The following is a 24,474-nucleotide window of genomic DNA, read 5'->3' on the forward strand; positions in this document are numbered from 1 at the left end:
AAGGGACACTAACCCACTGTTGGTGGGAATGCAAACTGGTTAAGCCACTATGGAAGTCAGTCTGGAGATTCCTCAGAAACCTGAACATAACCCTACCATACAACCCAGCCATCCCACTCCTTGGAATTTACCCAAAGGAAATTAATTTGGCTAATAAAAAAGCCATCTGCACATTAATGTTTATGGCAGCTCAATTCACAATAGCTAAGACCTGGAACCAACCCAAATGCCCATCAACAGTAGCCTGGATAAAGAAATTATGGGACATGTACTCCATAGAATACTATACAGCAGTAAGAAACAATGAAACCCAGTCATTTGCAACAACATGGAGGAATCTGGAAAACATCATGCTGAGTGAATTAAGCCAGTCCCAAAGAGACAAATTTCATTTGTTTTCCCTGATCGGCGACAACTGAGCACCAAAGGGGAAACCTGTGGTAGTGAAATGGACACTATAAGAAACTATGACCTGATCAGCTCTTGTCCTGGCTCTAGATGTACAATGTAATACTTTATCCTTTTTAGTATTTGTTGTTGTTGTTGTTGTTCTAGTACTAGTGGTTGAACTCTGTAATTAACACACAATTATTCTTAGGTGTTTAAATTTTAACTGAAAAGTGATCCCTGTTAAATATAAGAGTGGGAATAAGAGAGGGAGGAGATGTACAATTTGGGACATGCACAATCTGACTTGCCACAAATGATGGAGTTAGAAATGTGCCAGGGGATTCCAATACAATCCCATCAAGGTGGCATGTACCAAGGCCATCTCACTAGTCCAAGTGATCAATTTCAGTTCACAACTGATGGCTCTGATAGGTTTAAGAATCAAAGGGATCACACAAACAAGACAAGTGTCTGCTAATACTAACTGATAGAATCAAAAAGAGAGAGAAAGATCCAACATGGGAAATGGGATACACAGCAGACTCATAGAATGGCAGGCGTCCTAAACAACACTCTGGCCTCAGAATCAGCCCTTAAGGCATTCGGATCTGGCTGAAGAGCCCATGAGAGTATTGTAGGCATGGAAAGCCAAGACACCATGGAAAAGAAAAAAAAAAAGAAGACCTAAATGAAAGATCTCTGTGAGTGAGATCCCAGTGGAAAGAATGGGGCCATCAAAGAAGGAAGTACCTTTCTCTGAAGGGAGGAGAGAACTTCCACTTTGACTATGACCCTATCGGAAGAAGATCAAAGTCAGCGAACTCTAAAGGCTTCCATAGCCCTGCCAACCCATGACTAGAGCCTAGGGAGATTACTGACGCCATGAACAGGAGTGTCAAATTGTTAAGTCAGCAACAGGAGTCACTGTGTACTTACATCCCATGTGGGATCTGTCCTTAATGTGTTATCTAATGTACAGTGATGCTATAACTAGTACTGAAACAGTATTTTTACACTTTGTGTCTCTGCGTGGGTACAAACTGATGTGATCTTTACTAATTATATACTGAATCGATCTTCTGTATATAAAGATAATTGGAAATGAAATAAAAAAACCCTGGTGTTAAATTGGAAATGGTATAGAAAATTAATTAATTTTTTTAAAAAAAATATTATGTAGGATCTCTGTCTTTAATGTGCTGTACACTCTTATTTAATGCTATAACTAGTACTCCAACAGTATTTTTTTTTTCACTATGTGTTGCTATATGGCGGCAAACTGTTGAAATCGTTACCTAATATATACTAAACTGATCTTCTGTATATAAAGAGAATTGAAAATGAATCATGATGTGATTGGAAGGGGAGAGGGAGCGGGAAAGGGGAGGGTTGCGGGTGGGAGGGAAGTTTTGGGAGGGGGAAGCCATTGTAACCCATAAGCTGTACTTTGGAAATTTATATTCATTAATTAAAAGTTTAATTTAAAAAAAAATCTGGAGGAACTAGAAAAGTTTTCTACTCATACAGATTAGAGCCTGAGGGCAGGCTGAAGTAGCACTACTTGATATGGTTAAAATGCTAATAGAAAACTGTCTTTCTGGCTCTAGGAACAAGAGGATGGGATTCAGAGCAATGCTAGATCCTGGAAAGTCGTAAGGGAAGAGATCCAGAAATGGAAAGTCCTGAATTCTGCTTATAAACTCTCCCCAAGCCCCTGACCTACTCACAAATGAGGCAGACTCTAGGTACCTCAGCTAACGACAAAAGGAATGAACTGAATTTGAGCTGCTTAGGCCGGCGCCGCGGCTCAATAAGCTAATCCTCCACCTTGCAGCGCCAGCACACCGGGTTCTAGTCCCGGTCGGGGCACCGATTCTGTCCCGGTTGCCCCTCTTCCAGGCCAGCTCTCTGCTGTGGCCAGGGAGTGCAGTGGAGGATGGCCCAAGTCCTTGGGCCCTGCACCCCATGGGAGACCAGGAGAAGCACCTGGCTCCTGCCATCGGATCAGCGCGGTGCGCCAGTCGCAGCGCACTGGCCGCAGGCGGCCATTGGAGGGTGAACCAACGGCAAAGGAAGACCTTTCTCTCTGTCTCTCTCTCTCACTATCCACTCTGCCTGTAAAAAATTAAAAAAAAAAGAAAAGAAATTTGAGCTGCTTTCCAAGAAAAAGAATGTTACAGTTTTAGCTTGGCAAAGTTAATTTCCCACTTTAAAAAAAAATGAATGCTGTTTTGAGAAATTTAATAGAATGTAGAGTCTTAACTACATAACAATCTTCAAAGTCCAGGATACAATCCAAAACTGCTCAACATTTTAAGAAATATGAAAGTGTGACCCATATTCAACAAAGAAAATCAGGAACCAAGATCCATCCCAAAATTGTCTAGATGATGAAATTAACAGACAAGGATCGCAAAGCAGATTTTATAACTCTGATCATTGAAATAAAACAAAATACTCCTATAATAATGAAAGTACAAACAATCTCAGGGAAAAAAGAAATTATTAAAAAAAAAAAAAAAGAAAAGAAATGTTTGAACTAACGGAATGGTGCATTTTCTCTGCAGAATCACCATGGCAGCTAGGATTGCATATAGACATCCTGAAAACTGGAGAGCCTTTAAAGTCCTCATCACTGCTGAGTACAGCAGACCAAGAAAAGCAGAGAATTCATCGTCACTTGACCAGCTTTACAAGAAATCCTTCACAGAGTTTTACATTAGAAGTAAGCATTATGAAAACACATGACAGTACCAAACTCATTAACACAAAAGATATAATCAGTAGCCAATCAACAAAATAACGGTAGTTCTTATCTATCAATATTAACCTTGAAGGTAAGTGGATTAAATTCTCAGTCAAAATATATAAGTTGTCTTAATGGATTTTTTTTTAATGACCCAACTTGGGCCAATGTTGTGTAGTAGGTGAAGCTGCCACCTGTGATGCCAGCATCCCATGCGGGTACCAGTTCATGTGCTGGCTGCTCCACTTCTGATCCAGCTCCCTGCTAATGGCCTGGAAGGCACACAGAGGATGGCCCAAATGCTTGGGCCCCTGCACCCATGTGGGAAACCCAGAAGCAGCTCCTAGTTTCTGGCTTCTGCCTGGCTCAACCCCACAGTTGCAGCCATCTGGGAAGCGAACTAGCAGATGGAAGATTTTTTTTTCTCCCTCTCTCTCTCTCACTCTGACTTTCAAATAAGTAAATAAATATTTTTTTAAAATGACCCAGCTATATGCTGGCTATAAGAAATTCACATTATAGATAAAAATACACATAGACTGAAAGTGAAGGGATGGAAAAAGATAAACATCCTCAAATAGAAACCAAAAACAAGCAGGAGTAGCTATACTCATATTAGATAAAATGAACTTTAAATCAAAAACCATAAAAAGATACAAAGAAGCACATTATATATTGATAAAAGGATCAGTTCAGCAAGAAGGTAATCATTATATATGCACCCAAACCAAAGATCACACAAATACATAAAATAAATATTATTAGACCTAAAGGGAGAGATAGATTCCAATACAATAATAGTAGGTGACTTCACCCTACTGTCATCAATGAACTAACTGATCATCAAGACAGAAAATCACCAAAGATACAATGGAGTTGAACCATACTATTGAGCAAATAGACCTAATAGACATTTATAGAACATTTCACCCAACAACAACAGAATACATAGTTTTCTCACCAGTACATGAAATATTTTCTAGGATATATTATATAGTAGGCCACAAATCAAGTGTGAGTAAATTTAAAATAACTGAAATCGTACTATGTATCATCTTAGACCACAAAGAAATAAAACTAGAAATCAACAAGAAGAAAAATAGAAAATTTACAAATACATGGAAATTAAACAAGATTCTACTTAATGAACCATTGGATCACTGAAGAAATTAAAAGGGAAATTAAAAAGTTTCTTAAAGCAAATGAAAATGAAATACAACATATCAAAACCTGTGGGATACAGCAAAAGCAATATTATGTGAGAAATTTATAGTGATAAATGCTTATATTAAAAAAAGCAATATCTGAAATGAATCATCTAATGATTCATCTCAAAGACTTAGAAAAGCAGAAACAGTATTAGTAAGAGGTGAGATATAATAAGAATCAGAACAGAAATAAATGAAATTGAAACAAAAATCAACAAAATAAGCTGTTTTTTTGAGAATATAAACAAAATAGACAAACCTTTAGCCAGACTAATAAAGCAGAAAAGACAGAAAAAAATCAAATAAATAAAATTAGAGATGAAAAAAGGAGACATTACAACCAATACCACAAAAATGCAAAGGATTATAAGAAACTACTATGAACAACCAAATGCTAACAAACCGGAAAATTTCAAAGAAATCAATAAATTCCTAGGTATATATAACCCACAAAGACTAAACCAAGAAGATTTAGAAAATCTAAATAGACCCATAACAAGCAGCAAGACTAAAGCAGTAATTAAAACTATCCTATCAGGGACAGGCATTTTGGTGTAGCAAGTTAAGGCTCCACCTGCAATGCTAGCATCCTATGTTAGGGCGGTCTGCGCACCGGCTGCTCTACTGCTCATCATCCAGTTCCCTGCTGATGTGCCTGGAAAGGCAGCAGAAGATGGCCCAAATAGAATCTCTCTCTCTCTCTCTCTCTCTCTCTCTCTCTCTCTCTCTCTTACTCTGTCTCTCCCTTCCCTCCCTATCTCTCTGTAACTCTCCCTTTCAAATAAATACATCTTTAGAAAAAAAAAAAAAAAGAATTGGACCCTTCCATCCACATGGGAAACCCATATGAAATTCTTGGTTCCTGGCTTTGGCCTGGCCCAGCCTTGGCCATTGTGGTCATTTGGGGAATGGACCAGTAGATGGAGGATCTCTCTTTTTCTCTCTCCCTCCCTCTATCTCTCTCTCTCTCCCCCTCTTTCATTCTATATCTGTACCTCTACCTTTCAAATAAATAAAAAATCTTTTTAAAAAACTCCCATCAAAGGAGAGTCCAGTACCTGGTGGTTTTACTGCTGAATTCTGTTTTTTAAAGGTTCATTTAGTTGAAAGGCAGAGTTACAGAGAGAAAGGGAAGAAAGGGAGAGATCCTACAGAGAGATCCTTCCATACGCTGGTTCACTCCCCAAATGGCCACAATGGCTAGAGCTGAGCCATTCCAAAGCCAGTAGCCAGGAGTTTCTTCTATGTTTTCCAAGTGGATAAAGGAGCCCAAGCACTTGGGCCATCCTCTGCTGCTTTCCCAGGCACTTTAGCAAGGAGCTGGATTGGAAGTAGAGCAGCTGGGACTCAAACTGGCACCTATATGGAATGCTAGCAATGCAGGCAGTGGCTTTACCCCCTATAACACAACACCAGCCCCTTTACTGCTGAATTCTACAAAACATTTAAAGGGGAGCTAACTCCAATACTCTTCAAACTATTCAAAAATATTGAAAAGCATGGAACTCTGTCAAACTCTTTTTACAAGGCCACCATCACTCTGATACCAAAACCAAAGACATAACATAAAAAGACCAATATCCTTGGTGAACACAAATGCAAAAACTTTCAATGAAATATTAACAAACTGAATCCAATACATCAAAAAAATCATACATCAAAATCAAGTGTGTTTATACTAGAAATTTAAGGATGGTTCAACATTTGAAAGATTAGTAAACATCATAAATCACATCAACAGAATGAAGAAAAAATATATGATCACTTCAATAGATGCAAAGAAAGCATTTCATAGGATTCAACATCCCTTCATGATAAAAACCTTTAACAAATTAGGTAAGGAACATACCTCAAAGTTATAAACGCTATGGATGACAAACCATTAGCCAGTATCATACTGAATGGGAAAACCTGAAAGCATTTCCCTTTAGATGTGGAATAAGACAAAACATCTAACTTTTACCACTCTGACTCAATATAGTTTTGAAAGTGTTGGCAAGAACAATTAGGAAGGAGAAAGAAATCAAGGACATTGAAACTGGAAAAGAGGAAGTCAAGTCTATATTTCCAGATGATACGATGTTGTATGCAGAAAAACCTAAACACTCCACCAAAAAGCTGTTGGAACAGATTAAACCAATTCAGTAAAGTTGAAAGATACAAAATCAACATACCAAAAACAGCAGCATTTTTATACACCAATAATGATCTTGCTAAAAGAGAAATCAAGAAATAAATCCCAGCAGTATCCTTCCCTTGGCGCTCCCCTCCTGACTACCGTGGCAGGAGATTTCTGACTTAAAAAAATCTTGCTTTGCTCACTGTCCTGCATGGAAATTCTTCTTGAACGTAAGACAACAATCGAGATCACCTTCGTCATTCCCATAACAGCTTGGTGCCATGACTCAGATCCAACTCAAATCCAATTCAAACCAATGCTGGATCGCCTCACTGGGTGGGTAAGGAAGCAGACTCCCCCACAGCAACTCTTTAAACACACGGAGTCCCTGTCAGCCAGTTAAAAGTGGTTAGCACAGCTGCTGGTCTTAAGACTCAGGGATCGGGCTCACTGCTTAGGGTTGGAGTAATTCCATGGAGCTGAGACTCTATTTTTTTTTCAGTGGTTTTTTTTTTAACTTTTATTTAATAAATATAAATTTCCAAAGTACAACTTTTGGATTACAGTGGCTTCCCCCCCCCATAACTTCCCTCCCACCCGCAACCCTCCCATCTCCCACTCCCTCTCCCACCCCATTCACATCAAGATTCATTTTCAATTATCTTTATATACAGAAGATCAATTTAGCATATATTAAGTAAAGATTTCAACAGTTTGCACCCACACAGAAACACAAAGTGAAAAATACTGTTTGAGTACTAGTTATAGCATTAATTCACATAGTACAACACATTAAGGACAGAGATCCTACATGAGGAGTAAGTGCACAGTGACTCCTGTTGTTGATTTGGATCAGGCTAAAAAGCCCATGAGAGTATTTTAGGCATGGAAAGCCAAGACACTCTGGTGAAAAAAAAAGAGAGAGAGAGAGAGAGACTCTATTTTAACCTCTCTTGTGTGGTTTGCCCTTTGTGAACGACTGAGAGAAGGCCCTGAGATGATTAAGGGAACTCTCTGTAATTCTGCCCCCCCCCCCAAAAAAAAGAAAGAACATCAATTACCTAGGAGTAAATTTAACAAAATATTTAAGACTTTTTTTTTAAGATTTATTTACTTATTTGAAAGTCAGAGTTACACAGAGAGAGAAGGAGAGCCGGGGGGGGTGGGTGGTCTTCCATCTGCTGGTTCACTCTCCAATTGGCTGCAATGGTCGAAGCTGCACCAATCTAAAGCCAGGAGCCAGGAGCTTCTTCCCAGTCTCCCATGTGGGTACAGGAGCCCAAGGACTTGTGCCATCTTCTACTGCTTTCCCAGGCCATAACAGAGAGCTAGATTGGAAGTGGGGAGCAGCTGGGACTCGAACTGGCGCCCATATGGGATGCCAGCAATTCAGGCAGTGGCTTTACATGCTGTGCCACAGCGCCAGCTCCATGTGTAAGACTCTCATAATAAAAACTTTAAATTATTGCTTCAGGATATAAAAGATGACCTAGATAAAACTACTACTCAAACAGTACTCTATACTTTGTGTGTCTGTGTGGGTGCAAACTGTTGAAATCTTTACTTAGTATATACTAAGTTGATCTTCTGTATATAAAGATAATTGAAAATGAATCTTGATGAAGAATGGGATGGGAGAGGGAGTGGGAGATGGGATGGTTGCAGGTGGGAGGGAAGTTATGGGGGGAAATGCTGCTATAATCCAAAAGTTGTACTTTGGAAATTTATATTTATTAAATAAAAGTTAAAAAAAAAAAGAAAAGAAAAACTAGAAAAAGGCAGTATACGGAGGGAGCTTACTGCACTAGTCTAGGAGAAGATAAAAAAAAAAAAAGTGGAGAGCATGCAGTCTCAGGGAAGAGCTAGGGAAAAAACGGCAGAGGAAACTCCACACAAATTATAGGGACACAGTAGACCTACATGGAGGGTGTGGCCACGCACAAATGAGGACCCCAGCACCTGAGACTCTGCACCAGGTTTGAGAGAGGTGAGACCAAACTGCAGCAGCCCAAGCCACTGGATATAAAGCTGCATGAAAAGTCTGCAGGGAATCCAGTTTGGAGCCCTACAAGGTATAATATACCTGCCAAACTAGAGGGGAAAAAAAAGGGGGGGGGGTGCGTTTCTCTCTCCCCAGTCACCCTGCAATGGCATCCTGTAACAAGCTGAGAGAGCAGGCACCATTTTGGACATAGGTTAACAGCTGCAATGGCTTGTGTCCATGCCCAGAAACCAGTCTACCTCTTTGTTCCATGATGTATTTAACTGTCCAAGGTGATGAATTCATATGCTGATATCACATGTTAATCCTTTCCGATCAAGGCTTACCTGTTTTGTAACTGACTTATGTAGCAAAATTTTATGCAACTCTGGGAAATTTCATATGTTTTCTGTTGCCTTTATTGGGTTTAATTGCTTAAAATATCTTTGTCTTAAAGGAGTTAACTATTTACACTTGCTCTACAATTTTGTTTAAAATGCTCAGGTTTGTGGCCGGCGCCATGGCTCACTTGGTTAATCCTCTGCCTGCGGCACCGACATCCCATATGGGCACGGTTCTAGTCTCGGCTGCTCCTCTTCCAGTCCAGCTCTTTGCTGTGGCCCGGGAAGGCAGTGGAGGATGGCCCAAGTGCTTGGGCACCTGCACCCATATGGTGACCAGGAGGAAGCACCTGGCTCCTGCCTTCGTTTCTGCGCAGCGCCGGCCATAGGGGCCATTTGAGGGGTGACCCAATGGAAGGAAGATCTGTCTCTCTCTTTCACTGTCTAACTATCTGTCAAATAAATTTAAAAAAATAATAAAATGCTCAGGTTTAAGTTTTATGTTAACCAAATGGTTGAAACCTCTGACAATTTTTTTTTTACATCTAAAACTCTAGAACTGAGTTTTTGACCTTGGGCCTTCCAACTGGCTACCTTGAACTCTTAAAAAAGGAGGCTCTCAATTGGGAGAAATAACTTTCTTACATACTTTGTATTATGCGGAATCAAATAACTAGAAGCCATCAAATTCCAAGCAGTACTGTTATGGGGAAAATGACGATGAAGACTATAACCTCAGTTATTGTCTCCTAGAGAAGAAGAATTTCCACTCAGACAAGGCAGTGAACAAAGCAAGATTTATTTAAATTAGAAACCTCCTGTTGTAGCATCTAGGAGGGAGGCTCCTAGAAAGGAAGACCTGAGAAACTGGTTGAAGTGGTGTCTTTCAAGCACAATTCGGATGAGCAGACTAATAGCCAACAATCAGAAGATTGGGACAAAACCCAACCAAAGGCCAGAATTACAGTCCTTTCTAGTCTTATGATAAAACGAAAAAAGCCATCTGAAGGGTGGGATACACAACTTCATCTTTCTATTCTCAAGGTAAAACTAGAAACTCAAGAGAAGTGAGGCAGGCACTGTGGTGTAGAAGGCTAAGCATCCCATATGGGTGCTAGTTCAAGTTCTGGATGTTTCGCTTCCAATCTGGGTCCCTGTTAATGCACCTGAGAAAGCAGTGGAATATGGCCCAAATACTTGGGCCCCTGATTGCACATGGGAGACCTGGAAGAAGCTCCAAGCCCCTGGCTTCAGATCGGCCCAGCTCTAGCCATTGCAGCCATTTGGAGAATGAAAAATGAAGACCTCTCTCTCTCTCTCTCTCTCTCTCTCTCTCTCTCTCTCTCTCTGCCTCTCTTTAACTTTGCCTTTCAAATAAATAAATCAATCTTTAAAAAATAAAAAAGGAAGGGAGGGAGGGAAAGAGGGAGGAAGGAAGGAAGAAGAAATAAAGATCTTCCATCCACTGGTTTACTCCCCAAATGGCCACAGTGGCCGGAGCTGGGCTGATATGAAGCCAGGAGCCAGGAGCTTCTTCCAGGTCTCCCACATGGGTGCAGGGGCCCAAAAGTACTAGGGTCATTTTCCACTGCTTTCCCAGTGAGCTGGATTGGAAAAGGAGCAACAGGGACTCTAAATTGTGCCCATATAGGATGCAGGCACTGTAGGTAGAGGCTTAGCCCAACTACGCACATCACCACCTCCCTGGAAGATCTTTCTCTCTGTCTCTCCCTCTCTCCCTCTCTCTGCCTGTAACTCTACCTCTCAAATAAACAAATACAATCTTTAAAAAAAAAAGAATTATCTAGGTATCTGGTGATTACTCACAATTTGGCTTAAGTTAATATTTGTTCAAGATTTTAAGGTACCTAAAGATCTCAAAAAATGTTTAAGTTGGAATACTATAAAATTTAATAATTATTTTTACAAAATATTGTCAAATTAATAATTCAATTTTGTTGTACACAATTTTTGTTCTTTTATAATCTTAAACATAGAAGAGGAGTACCTTATTAGACAAGAAGGTCTTTGTCAATTTAGGAAAAACAAGCAGCCCAAGTAAAATTAAATGTATACTTGTATTTTATTATTAAAATTTATAAATTCAGAAAAAACACAGGGGCCACGCATTTAGCCTAGCAGTTAAGATGCCCACATCCCACATTAGACTGTGTGGGATGAATTCCCCAGCTCCAGCTTCCTTCTAATGCAGATTCTGGGATGCAGTGGTGATAGCTCACACAATTGGGTTCCTGCCACCCACCCACATGGTAGGTAAATCACATTCCTGGCTCCCTGCTTCAGTCCTAGCCCAGTCCCAGTCATTGGAGGATTTGGAGATTAAACCAAAGTATGGGAGCTCTCTATATCTCTCCCTCTTTGTATCTCTCTGCCTCTGAAGTATATAAATTAATTTTTATGCCAGGTCTGTCAAGCATAATGCTAGCCATGGATTAGTTGTTGATTTAAAGACAAAAATAAAAACCACCAAAAAAAGTAAAATATAAAAATAGTTATAAAATTAATGTTTGATAAACCATGGAAAAAAGAATTTTCAGCAAAGGACAAAAATTTAAAGCATTTCTTTCTTTAATTTTGTAACTCTTTACTGTGGAATAGCTCAGAATGTCAGCTCTGATTTAAGGAACAGAACTGATAACCGAGCAAGCAAACATAATTTGTATTATAAAATTCTTACTTTAATAAAAATTCCTTAAACAGTGAAAACAAAGATAATTTTCTACTCTTTATTATTACATTAATTTCATTTGCCAAAAAGTTTTTTAATTATGTAAACTAGGATTCCTAAATCATCCTAAGTTAGTAGCTTCTGGAAGAAGAGGTTTTTCTTTAAGTTTAGCACATTTAAAATGTTAGAAATGAGAACTGTTTAGTTTATGGAACTTTTAGGAATACTTGGCTTATGTAAGTACTCATTTAACTCTATAAGCCAACCAGAACAGAGATTTAAGAGTTTATATGATCTAATTTATTAATACTATCTAGAGATAAGAAAACATCTGATACCCAAAAAATGAGATCAAAGGATCTCTCTGGATTGTAAATATACAAACACAAGGACACAGGCATGGGCACAGACATACAGAAAATGCACACTTTTCAATTAAACAATTTCAGTCATAGGTCATGGGTAAATACAGAAGCTAAAAAATTCATCAGTAGTGATAACAAAGAGCTGTGCCGGCGCTGCGGCTCACTAGGCTAATCCTCCGCCTTGCGGCGCCGGCACACCGGGTTCTAGTCCCGGTCGGGGCACCGATCCTGTCCCGGTTGCCCCTCTTCCAGGCCAGCTCTCTGCTGTGGCCAGGGAGTGCAGTGGAGGATGGCCCAAAGAGCTGTTCTCTTTTCTAGTGAGCACAAAATTATTAACTGATTTGAGCTCAAAGGAGACAAACCAACCAACCAGACTAGCAACTCAGATTTCTCATCATCTTTCACCTAAAATAAAATCTCTATCATCCTTTTCAGGTATCAATGAATATGCCATATCATAAAACAAAATCCCCAATCATTACTGCCATGAATTACAAAGTGCATTGTGTTTGAAACAAACAAAAGAAAACAAAACACAAAATCAACATAAAGAAAAAAGAGAAATAGAGCCAGCTAATTTCATGTTCTATTGCTGTTTGGGATTATTCTGGGATTCAAGAAAATATATGTCAGGGTTCAAGTAGCCCATAAGGTACACTTTTCCTGCACTTTACCTTGCTTTATCATTGGCATCTCAGTGGATGACCACCACAACTATTAGGAACAAGTTTTTATGATAAAATTATGACTACAATACAAATATAAAAGTGACACATAACACATTTTTTTTTAAAGATTTACTTACTTGGGCCGGTGCTGTGGCATAGCGGGTAAAGCCACAACCTGAAGTGCTGGCATTCCATATGGGTGCTGGGTTGAGTCCTGGCTGCTCCACTTCTGATCCAGCTCATGTGAGAGGCAGAGTTACAGAGAAAGGGAGAGACCAAGAGAGAGAGAGATCTTCCATTTGCTGGTTCACTCCCCAAATGGCCACAACAATTGGGGCTGGGCCAATCCAAAGCCAAGAGCCAGTAGCTTCTTCCATGTCTCCCATGTGGGTGCACAGGCTGCTGCTGCTGCTTCTTCTTTTCCTTCTTCTTCCTCTTCTTCTTCCTCCTCCTCTTCTTCTCCTTCTCCTCCTCCTCCTCTTTCTTCTTCTTCCCCCTCCTCCTCTTCTTCTTCCTCTTCTTCTTCTTCCTCTTCTTCTTCTTCTTCCTCCTCCTCCTCCTCTTCTTCTTCCTCCTCTTCTTCTTCTTCTTCCTCCTCCTCCTCCTCCTCTTCCTCTTCCTCCTCTTCCTCTCCTTATTCTTCCTCTCCTTCTTCTTCCTCTTCTTCTTCTTTTTTGCCCATTTCAAGATCTTTCACAATTTTGCCTGACAAAAAGTGAAATAGATTTAAGACATGAAAAAGAATAAGAAACATTTTTATGGCTTTGCAACATCTATTGTGAGAATAAAGACCACTCTCAGCAATCGGACTGAGACATTCCAGGAAATGTCAACATCAATCTGAAAGGACAGACAGCTGTTGTGAAGGGCCCCTGTGGAGCCCTGCAGAGGAAATTCAGCTGCATCACTGTAGAACTCAGACACCTTGGGAAGAAAAAGAAGAGGCACTAAATTGATAAATGGTACAGAAATGGAAAGCAACTGGCAACTGTTCATGCTGTTTGTAGAGAGAATTCAAGCAAGGGTGTTTCATTAGGATTCTGTTATGAGGTCTGTGTATGTTCTCTTCCTATCAACATGGTTATTCAGGAGAATTGATCTCTTGTTGGAATCCAACATTTCTTGGGAGAAAAGTACATCCAAAAGGCTTGGAAGACACCAGGTGTTGCTTGTTCAGCATCTCAAGCTCAGAAAGATGAGTTCATCCTTGAAGGAAATGACATTGAACTTGTTTCAAATTCAGCTGCTTTGTTGAACAGGCAACAACATTTAAAAACAATGATATCAGATTCCAAGATGGCTGAATAGAGAAAAAGGCATGCTGCTTTTGATAAGGGGAAAATAGCAGAAAAAACATGAAGTACATTCCCAGGGGAGAATTAAGGGAGAAGTTTGCAGTGGAAAATCTACAAAAGAAAGAGACACCATGGAGCAGCATGGAAGGTACAGAAGTGCAGTAATAAGCAGGGAAACTACACAAGAGTTCCATAACCAGAAGCTGGAGGAAACACCAGCTTTGGAGAGTGAATGAGAGCAGACTGTGGCAGCCTGGGCTACTAATGATATTGCCTAAAGGAGAGCCTTGCAGACCACACTGTCTTTGAGAAAAAAATGACACTAAAATTCATATGGAAACTTAAGAGACCTCAAACAGCTAAAGCAATCTTAAACAGCAAAAACAAAGCTGGAGGTATCACAATATCAGAATCCAAGACATACAACAATGCAATTGTAATCAAAACAGCCTGATATTAACACAAAAATAGACATGCAGACCAGTAGAACAGAATAGGAACTCCAGAAATCAATCCATGCATCTACAACTAACTAATCTTAGACAAGGGTACAAAAAGCAATTCCTGGAGAAAGGATAGTCTCTTCAACAAATGGTGCTGGTAAAACTGGCTCCCCACACGCAAAAGTATGAAATAAGACACCTACCTTACATCTTGTACAAAAATCAACTCAAAATAGATCAAGAATCCAAATCTATGACCTGATACCATCAAATTACTAGAGGATAACATTGAGAAAACTTAGCAAGACACTGACAAAGGCAAAGCTTTTTTGAAAAAGACCCCAGAGGCTCAGGCAACCAAAGCAAAATTATATCAATGGGTTTTTATCAAGCAAGAAGCCTCTGCACTGCAAAGGAAACTGTCAACAAAGTGAAGAGGCAAATGACAGAATGAGAGAAAATAGTTGCAAACTATGCAACTAGCTGATAAAGGATAAATATGCAGATTATTTAAAGAACTCAGGAATCTAAACAACAAAACAAACATTCCAGTTAAGAAAAGGGCATAGGTCTTGAACAGCCATTTTTCAAAAGAGGAAATTCAAATGGCCAACAGACACATGAAAAAATGTGAGGATCACTAGCCATCAAGGAAATGCAAATCAAAACTACAATGAAGTTTCACATCATTCCAGTTTGAATGGCTCTCTTACAGGAATCAACAAACAAAAAATGCTGGCAAGGATGTGGAGAAAAAGGTACCCTAATCCACTGTTGGTGGGAAGGTAAACTAGTAGAGCCATTGTGGAAGAGAGTATGGAGATACCTCAGAAAGCAGAAAATAGATATACTGTAGCACACCATATGACCCAGCCATCTCACTCCTGGGAATTTACCCAAACAAAATGAAATCAGCATATGAAAGACTTATCTGTCCTCCATGTTCATTACAGCTCAATTCACAATAACTAAGATGTGGAATCAACCCAGATGTCCATCAACTGATGATTGGATGAAGAAAGTATAGTATATGTACACTATGGAATACTACTCAGTGATAAAAAAAAAATGAAATCGTCATTTGCAACAAAATGGATGTAACTGAAAACATTATACTTAGTGAAATAAGCCAGTCTCAACAAGACAAATACCATATGTGTTCCCTGATCTGTGGTAACAAATATAGTACCAAAAATGTAAAGTATTGGAATGAAATTGACATTTTTTAGAATCAATGATCGTTTACAGCCCTTATGTCTACTATTGAGGAACAGTGTTTTTTGCTTCATACTATTTCTAGGGTTAATCTTATGAGTAGAAAATAAACTGAGGCCAGCGCCGTGGCTTAACAGGCTAATCCTCCGCCTTGCGGCGCCGGCACACCGGGTTCTAGTCCCGGTTGGGGCGCCGGATTCTATCCCGGTTGCCCCTCTTCCAGGCCAGCTCTCTGCTATGGCCTGGAGTGCAGTGGAGGATGGCCCAAGTGCTTGGGCCCTGCACCTGCATGGGAAACCAGGAGAAGCACCTGGCTCCTGGCTTCGGATCAGCATGATGCGCCAGCTGCAGCAGCCATTGGAGGGTGAACCAACGGCAAAAAGGAAGACCTTTCTCTCTGTCTCTCTCTCTCTCTCTCACTATCCACTCTGCCTGTCAAAAAAAGAAAAAAGAAAAGAAACTGAAAATAGAGTGGAAATAGCAGATGAAAGAGGAAGAAGGGTGGGAACGTGGGCAGGAGGGAGAGTAGGGTGAGAAGTATCACTTTGTTCCTAAATCTGTATATGTGAAATACATGAAATTTTTATACCTTAAATAAAATTAAAAAGAAAAAATAAGATTGTTTTATGACACAAAAAAAGAAAAAAGAAAAAAATAGCATACAGCCTGGACAATCTCCAGTTTTCTAGTAATTATGGAAACCTTCCTCTTTTGGGGGGATTATTTTTTTCTTACCTACTTGCTAATTCTTCATATTTTTAGAAACATAATGACTAATAAGACTAAATATGGTCATCTGCCACATAACAATGTTTCAGTCAGCAATGTGCTGCATATACTATGGTGGTCCCATAAGATTGTATCACCTAGTGATATCACAGCTGTCTTAGTTTGTCAGTACACGCTATGATGTTTGCACAAGGATGGACTCACCTAATGACACATTTCTCATAATGCATACCCCTCATGAAATGGCATGTGACTGTAATCATATTCTTGTAATCTACTCCATTAAGATTTCATAACAAAATATTGATACTAACAGACACAGACTCACAGCTATATGATTCAATTTTATGCTTTATATATTTTACCAGTTTTTTAAGGCTTATTTATTTACTTGAAAGTCAGAGTTACAAACAGAGAGAGGGAGAGAAAGAGACAATCTTCCATCCACTGGTTCACTCCCCAAGGTGGCCGCAACAACCAGTGCTGAACCAGGTCAAAGCCAGGAACCAGAAGCTTCATCCAGGTTTCCCATGTTAATGGCAGGGGCCCAAGCATTTGGGCTATCTTCCACTGTTTTTCCCAGGCCATTAGCAGAAAGTTGGATTGGAAGTGGAACAGCCAGAAAAAATGGGATGGCCTTACCCACTATGCCACAATGCTGGACCCATACCACAGTTTTTATTTTAAAAAAGAATACCTTAATTTTTACAGGCACCAAGAAAATTCTTTTCCCCGCAATACATTTGGGCTAAGCTTCTCTCTCTTGAAACCAGGTCATTTTCTCCCTGTGTCTGTTAAACTCAGGACATGTGAGAAACTCTGGGATAGAAAGGAGTCCAGGATGGACTGAGAATAGAAGTGTGCTGAAACCAGAGACTCTTCCCAAACCAGGGACTGGCACATTACAACAGATCAATAAATTTTTATTGAATAAACTAATGAGTTACTTCTCCTAACAGTCATTGAGCGCTGTTTTCCCATTTGAAATACCTGATCCAATCATTCAGGATTACCCTGGTTCTCTGCTCAAAGACCAATCTGTCATAAACCTTGAGTGGGAAATCCCCCTGGATTCCAATTGAGGGAGACATTCAATTAGTTCCCATATAGAGTATTATTCTGAGAGGCTAATTTACTCCTCCCTCCTGCAAAGATGAGAAAAATTTGTTTGCCCTCCGGAATTCTCATACATTTTGAATCTACTTCTTTACTTCCCTCCTAATCTGGTAGTAAATGCAGAGTAACCTAAAACTATCAGAAGAAAACAAAGCGAACGGTTTCTTTCCTTAGTGATTTTGGTAAGAACACAGGTTATAACAAATTCTTTAAAGCTTAATATTCACAAAGGAATGCTCTAAGATTTCCCCAACACACAAATACACTCAAGTAGTACGATTCTGACACCAAGTGGTAAAAAGCAGGTATAAGCTCTTTGACCAAAAAGTACTGTAAATGGGGATGAGCATTTAGTTCCATGGTTAAGCTTCTATATTCAGGGCCTGAATCCAATAACACAGTATCTGGGTTCTAGTTTCTGCTCTCCATTCCAGCTTCCTGCTAATGTGCTCTCATGGAAGTAGCAAGTGGTGGCTCAAGTACCTGAGTCCCTGCCACCCATGAAAAAGACCCAAATGGAGTTCCTGGCTCCTAGCTTCAGCCTGGCCAGTACTGGGCTGTTATGGGGAGCAAAAGAGTGATGGAGAATATCTCTTGTGCGCGCACAAATTAAATAAATAAATAAATAAAACAAACCTTTAAGTGATTTTTTTAATGTAAAGGTTTTTCTTTAAGGGAAAAAATCCCATAGATGATTATTACAGGCAATTTGGTAGTCAGGCTTCCAGTCAGTGTTATGTTGCAGTCTAAGACGCATTGTCAGTACTGTTTTCCATCAAATCATTGTCAAATAAACAATATTAACATTGCTCCATACATACAAGAGGTTTTCAAAAAATCTGTTGAAATATGTATTATGAAAAAAGCACGGGGCCAGCACTGTGGTGCAGCGGGCTAATGCCCTGGCCTGAAGCGCCAGCATCTCATATGGACGCCAGTTCAAGATCCAGCTGTTCCACTTATGATCCAGCTCTCTGCTATGGCCTGGGAAAACAGCAGTGGAGGATGGCCCAAGTCCTTGGGCCCCTGCATCTGCGTAGGAGACCCAGCAGAAGCTCCTGGCTCCTGGCTTCAGTTCCGCGTAGCTCTGGCCTTTGAGGCCATCTGGGGAGTGATCCAGCAGCAGATGGAAGACCTTTCACTCTCTTGCCTCTCCTTCTCTCTGTGTAACTCTGACTTTCTAATAAATAAATAAATCTAAAAAAAAAAACTATCAATCTTTATTCTTTAAATAAGAGGAAAATAGATTTATGTAAACCTACAGAGAAAAATTTGCATTTGAATGTAAAATTCTATAAACTAACTTGAACACTTTTTCCTAGTTCAATTTTTAAAAGTTTTGTTTACTTATTTTGAAAGTCAGAGTTACAGAGAGAGAGGGCAAGACACAGAGACAGAGAGAGGCGAGATCTTCCATCCACTGATTCACTCTCCAGATGATTCCAATGGCCAGCTCTAGGCCAGGAAGGAACCAGGAGATTCATATGGGTCTCCCACATGGGTGATAGGAGCCCAAACACTTGGGGGACATCTTCCACTGCTTTGCTCAGAACACTAACAGGGAGCTGAATCGGAAGTGGAGCAGCCGGAACACAAAGAACTGTCATATGGGATGCCAGAGTTGCAGGTGGCAGCTTCACCCACTATGCCACAATGCCCACCTCTCATTAATTAAATTAACATATAGGAGGCTATGCAGATTAACATCTTACAAAATTAATATATTAAATTCAAAATATGACAGGAAAAAACTAATCTAGCACAGAGTACAGGTCAAGTAAAGATTGTACAAACTCTGCAGCTGATACACATGCATTACAATAGTCAATGTATTTAAGAAAATATATAAATTAATTTTGGAAGTAACTTTAAATTTAGAATATACAGAAATCTTTAAGAAAGAAATCATCGAGGCTGGTGCCGTAGAGTGGTGTGTAAAGCCACCGCCTGCAGTGCTGGCATCCCATATGGGCACCAGTTTCAGTCCTGGCTACTCCACTTTTGATCTAGCTCTCTGCTAATCTTCCGAGCAAAGCAGTGGAAGATGTCCCAAGTGTTTGGGACACTGCAGGTGGTGGCTTTACCCATTACACTGAAGCACCAGCCCCCATTCCTGCCTTTAACCTTTACCTTTACCAGTCTCATGGTACAGGGGCATCACTTAGATCTTCATTCTCTGCTTTTTTTTTTAGCAAAAAAATTATTCTTTTTATCAGTTTATCCATACTGTTTTTGACAACTGATTTCAATTTCATTCCTCAGGGGTAAGTCTGTGACGGTAATTTTATGTATCAACTTCACTGAGATATGAGGTGCTCAGCTATTGATCAAACATTATTTTGGGGGTGAGAGTTGTGGCACAGTGTGTTAAATCACTGCTTAGGACACTGGCATTCTGTATTAGAGTAACTGAAATGGAGTCCTTCCTCTGCTTTCTGATCCAGCTTCCTGCTAATGCACCTGGGAAGGCAGTAGATGATGGCTCCCATAATTTAAGTGCTTGCCACCCATGTGGGAGACCCAGATGGATCTTGACTTCAGTCTGGCCCAGCATCTGTTATTGCAGCTATTGGGAACAGATGGAAGATCTCTCTCTCTCTCTCTCTCTCTCTCTCTCAATAAACCAAAATGAATAAACATTAAAATTTTATTTTGGGTGTTTTTGGATGAGAGTAATAATGAAATAGGTAGAACAGAATAAAGAAGAATTACTCTCCCTCATGTGAGTGGGTCTCAACCAGTCAGCTGAAGACCTTCAAAGAACAAAACACTGACTGCCTCTGAGTAAAACAGAATTCTCTCTGCCTGACTGCTTTTGGACTTGAATTAAATCTTCCTGAGTCCTGATCCTGCAAGCCATTGGACAGCAACTACATGGTCAGCCCTCCCGGTTCTCAAGCCTTTGGACTGAGACTAGAAAGAAACCTTTGGCTCCCCTCAGTCTCCAGTCTGCCAATTCACCCTTACAGAATCTTGGACTTGCCTGTCTCCATAATCATAAGTACATTTGTAGAAACTGTATTTAAAACTAAGCATCAAAAACCAATTTTTAACCCAAAGTTAAGCAAATAATCTATAATAGAAAAGAAGTACAATCCTGATATACTACATGAATAAAGTTATAATAGCTTAAACACACACACAAAAAAACAATTTCAACTAACAGAAATTATAACTAAGAATGGCGGGAGGATAAAAGAAGTAAATTTATGTCAGGATGAGGACTACCGTCATCTTTTATGGTTGCCAAGGCAGTAGAAAATATAAACGTAACATTTAATGAAAAGCTGAAGTGTGATATTGAGATATACAAAGGCAACTATGAGAAAACAGATCTAAAAGATTTGAAAGTACTTGTCCTTGGGGAGCAGAATTTTGGGTGGATGTGTTGGAACAGTAGACTGCTGCTTTTCTTTTAACTTATATAACCAGCTGATTCTACTAACTACAATATATATGTATAATGTTATTTTTTTTAAAGGGGCATAGTTTTAATTTTTAAGAAAATTACTCGGGGCCAGTGTTGTGAGATAGTGGGTAAAGCTACCAACTACAATGCCAGCATCCCATATGGATGCTGGTTCGTGTCCTGGCTGCTCCACTTCTGCTCCAGTTTTCTGCTAATGGCCTGGGAAAAGCAACAGAAAATGGCTTAGGTGTTTCGGCCCCTGCTACCCTCAATTGGAGACCTGGAAGAGAAGCTCCTGGCTCCTGGATTCAACCTGGCCCAGCTTTGGCCATTGCCACCATCTGGAAAATAAACCAATAGATGAAAGATCTCTCTCTCCCTCCCTCTCTCTCTTCCTCTCTCCCTCTCTCTCTGTATGTGTGTGTCTGTGTGTGTGTATGTATATCTCCTTCTCTCTCTGTAACTGTAACTTTCTTTTGTGTGTGTGTGTGTGTGTGTGTGAATATCTATTTATTTGTACATGTATTAAACCCAGCCCCTAAAACTGTTATGGTTGACTAAGAGACAGTAAGTATGCCATACATATTAACCACTTGAAAATAACCTTTGGCCTCCTTAACTAAGCAGTGGTTGATTCAGTGTTGCAGCTCACAAGCCCTCGCTGCATGGCCACCTCTGTTCCCATTACTTAAGAAGAAACCTGCATATGGTTTCACTTCTTAAGAATACCATGTGCTATGCTGATCAAAAGAGGTTCACATTTCCTTGTTTTTCCTCTTCTCATTTCTAATCTAGCGTGATGAAGAAGTCAGTGATTTCCTTTTGCCTCTATTAAAGATGACAAGTGTTTGATTCTACCAGAATTAATTTGCAACTAAAAGGAAACATTTCTTAGAACCTTTCATTGTTACAGTTTAAACTTTCTTTTAAAACATAGCTTTCTATAAGTTAAAATTAGCATCTTCATAGATAAGCCGTCACTTAATCAAATATTAACATCAAAACATGATATGAGGAAGTTGAAAATTTATTTATGTTTCTTATTTTGTTATAGAGCTGCTGCTTCACTGTATAATACAGCACCAGCAAATGCAGTATATTGCAAAATTAAGATAGTATTGTTCTTTCTCTGGCACTGCACAACTAAAAAAAACTTGTCTAAATACTGATGGAGTTTGTAAATTCAAAAGGTTTTCATGGCCTTGGTAGCTCATGTCAAGAGCCTCAGGTGATCACTTAAGTCATACATAAGAGTGTTAATTATCAAATTAACAACAGAAGTCACTGTGCACTAATTTCTCACACAGGACCTCTGTCCTCAAAGAGTTGTATCATGAGAGTTAACAGTAAAACTTGTTCTCAAAGAGTTATTTCACTTTACTGTATTAAATAGAGGATATTCTTGTGTTTTTTTTTCCATAAGTGTCCAACTCCATTGCTTGTTTTCTTAGATGCTTTGATTAATGATAAAACTCATTCTCAAGGACTTATTTTCTCTTAATGTATTAGGTGGAGGATATTCTTACATCTCATAAGTTATAGTTGTATTTAAGTGCTCACAAAAGATGTATGTATAATTCTTGGTTGCTTCTTTAAAGTTAATTAAATTTCAAAAAAAAAAAAAGAAGTGAAATTAATTCCGATATGCAATGACTTTGAAAGCCCTTGTCTAGATTGTTGAGAAACAGTTTTTTCTTCGTGCAAATTGTTGAACTCTTTACTTAGTATAGAGTTGGTCTTCTGTGTATAATGTTAATTGAAAATGGATCTTAGTGGAGAATGGGAGAGGGAGGAGGAGGAGGAGGATGGTGGGAGTGCGGGCAGGAGGGTGGGTATGGTGGAAAGAATCACTATATTCCTAAACTTGTACTTATGAAATGCATGGGAGCCAGCGCTGTGGCGCAGCAGGTTAAAGCCCTGGCCTGAAGCACCAGCATCCCATGTGGGCGGCTGATCTAGTCCCCGCTGCTCCTCTTCCCATCAGCTCTCTACTATGGCCTGGGATAGCAATGGAAGATGGCCTAAGTCCTTGGGCCTCTGCACACACATGAGAGACTCAGAAGAAGCTCTTGGCTCCAGACTTCAGATCGGTGTAGCTCCGGCCATTGTGGCCATCTGGGGAGTAAACCAGCAGATGGAAGACCTTTCTCTCTGTCTCTACCTCTCTCTGTAACTCTGTCTTTCAAATAAAATAAATCTTTTTAAAAATGCATGAATTGTGTAACCTTAAATAAAAGGTTTCTTTGGGAAGAAAACTTAGTATAAGAAAATATAAAAATATTTTACTAATATTTTTCATATTAGTTATATTAAAGTTACAACATTTTGCATATACTGGGTTAAACAAAACATTTAAAATTTAAAAAATAAAAGATTTCCCATTAACTGCATTAACTGATTTACTCCTCAAATGCCACACAGTCAGGGTTGGGCCAGGCTAAAGCCTGGAACTCAATTTTGGTCACCCACATTTGTGGCAGTTACCTAACTACCAAAGCCACCACCTGTGCCTTCCAGAATGCCCATTAACAGGAAGCTGGAATTGGGAGCAAAGCCAGGAGGAGTTGAACCCAAGCACTCCCACATGTAATGCCAGAATCCCAGGAAACATCTTTACTACTATGCCAAATATCAGCTCCATATTATAAAAGAATCTTACTTTTATTGATTGAGCATAAATGTAAATTCAACTTAATCTTAAATTCTCAACTAAATTAGACAAACTTTTTTTTCTGTTCTACCCATGATAAAATAACTTTATGAGTATACTTTCAAAAGTTCATGCAAAAATATAATTAAAAATAAGCTTATTTTTGAACAAAAATACTGAAATCCATGTATAGATTTTTATAATGCATATTTTCTATGAACTTTTTGAAAACAGCTCATGAATACAATTCCAAAACATTTTGCACTAAACTTATCTTTCTCTCATTTTTAAAATTTTATTTTCATTTCCAAGGCAGAGAAACAAAACAAGAAACAGACAAAGAGAGAGCTTTTCCATCCACTGATTTATTCCATAAATGTCCACAATAGCTGAGACTGGGCCAGCAGTTCCTGGACCCAGGAACTCCATTCAAGTCTGCCGTGTAGGTGTCAGAGACCCAAGTACTCGAACCATCATCTGCTGCCTCCCAAGGTACACATTAACAAGAGGCTGGAATCAGAAGTGGAACAGGGAGTTGAAACGAGGCACTAAGATATGGATATGGGTGTATTAACCACTGCAGTTAATGCTCATTTCAATAAACTTATCTCTTTTTTAAAAAATATATTTAGCTATTTATATATTTATGTATTTGAAAATGATATGTTAGATTAAGGTCAGGAGCTGGAAGTCACACCTCCCCTGCTCCCTGTAATCCCATCCACCCACCTGTCAATCAGATGACCCCTTCCCCAGGATGTACTTCCCCTTACCTGGGACCTGGGGACAGTACTATGTAACCACTCGCCTTTCTAAGCTCTTAAGAAGCCAGGTAAAGAGAAATGCATGTTCTTTCTTTCTCAATATGGATCTAGAGCCAACAGGTTATGAAAATCTCTCTTTGCCTTTCCTGGCCCACTCTCCCAAAACAATGCCCGTGTGTGTGTGTGTGTGTGTGTGTGTGTGGTTTCCTCACTTTGAAAATAAACTTAATAATGTTGCATGTCGTGTTTGTACTTCGAATGCTTCTCTAAATAAAAGGCAAGAGCCTGGAATAGGAATTTAGGCCCAACTTAGCCCACAACAAAAGAGTTACATAGAAAGATGGAG

General features: G+C 39.5%; 1 protein-coding gene across 5 annotated transcripts in view; it reads right to left on the bottom strand.

Annotated features, from left to right (window-relative positions):
- FILIP1 (filamin A interacting protein 1) overlaps window positions 1–24,474 on the bottom strand; it is a 315,951-nt gene that overhangs the window by 276,062 nt on the left and 15,415 nt on the right. For 3 of the 5 annotated variants that reach the window (XM_062186381.1, XM_062186376.1, XM_062186374.1), the window contains exon 1: window positions 12,645–12,921. The exons of the other annotated variants lie outside the window; for them this stretch is intronic. The gene's annotated coding sequence lies outside the window, so the exon portion shown is untranslated. Of the gene's footprint in view, window positions 1–12,644; window positions 12,922–24,474 lie in introns of those variants that run through there. 5 annotated transcript variants of the gene reach the window in all.

Source organism: Lepus europaeus, chromosome 3 (assembly GCF_033115175.1).
Source record: "Lepus europaeus isolate LE1 chromosome 3, mLepTim1.pri, whole genome shotgun sequence".
Classification (NCBI taxonomy): domain Eukaryota; kingdom Metazoa; phylum Chordata; class Mammalia; order Lagomorpha; family Leporidae; genus Lepus; species Lepus europaeus.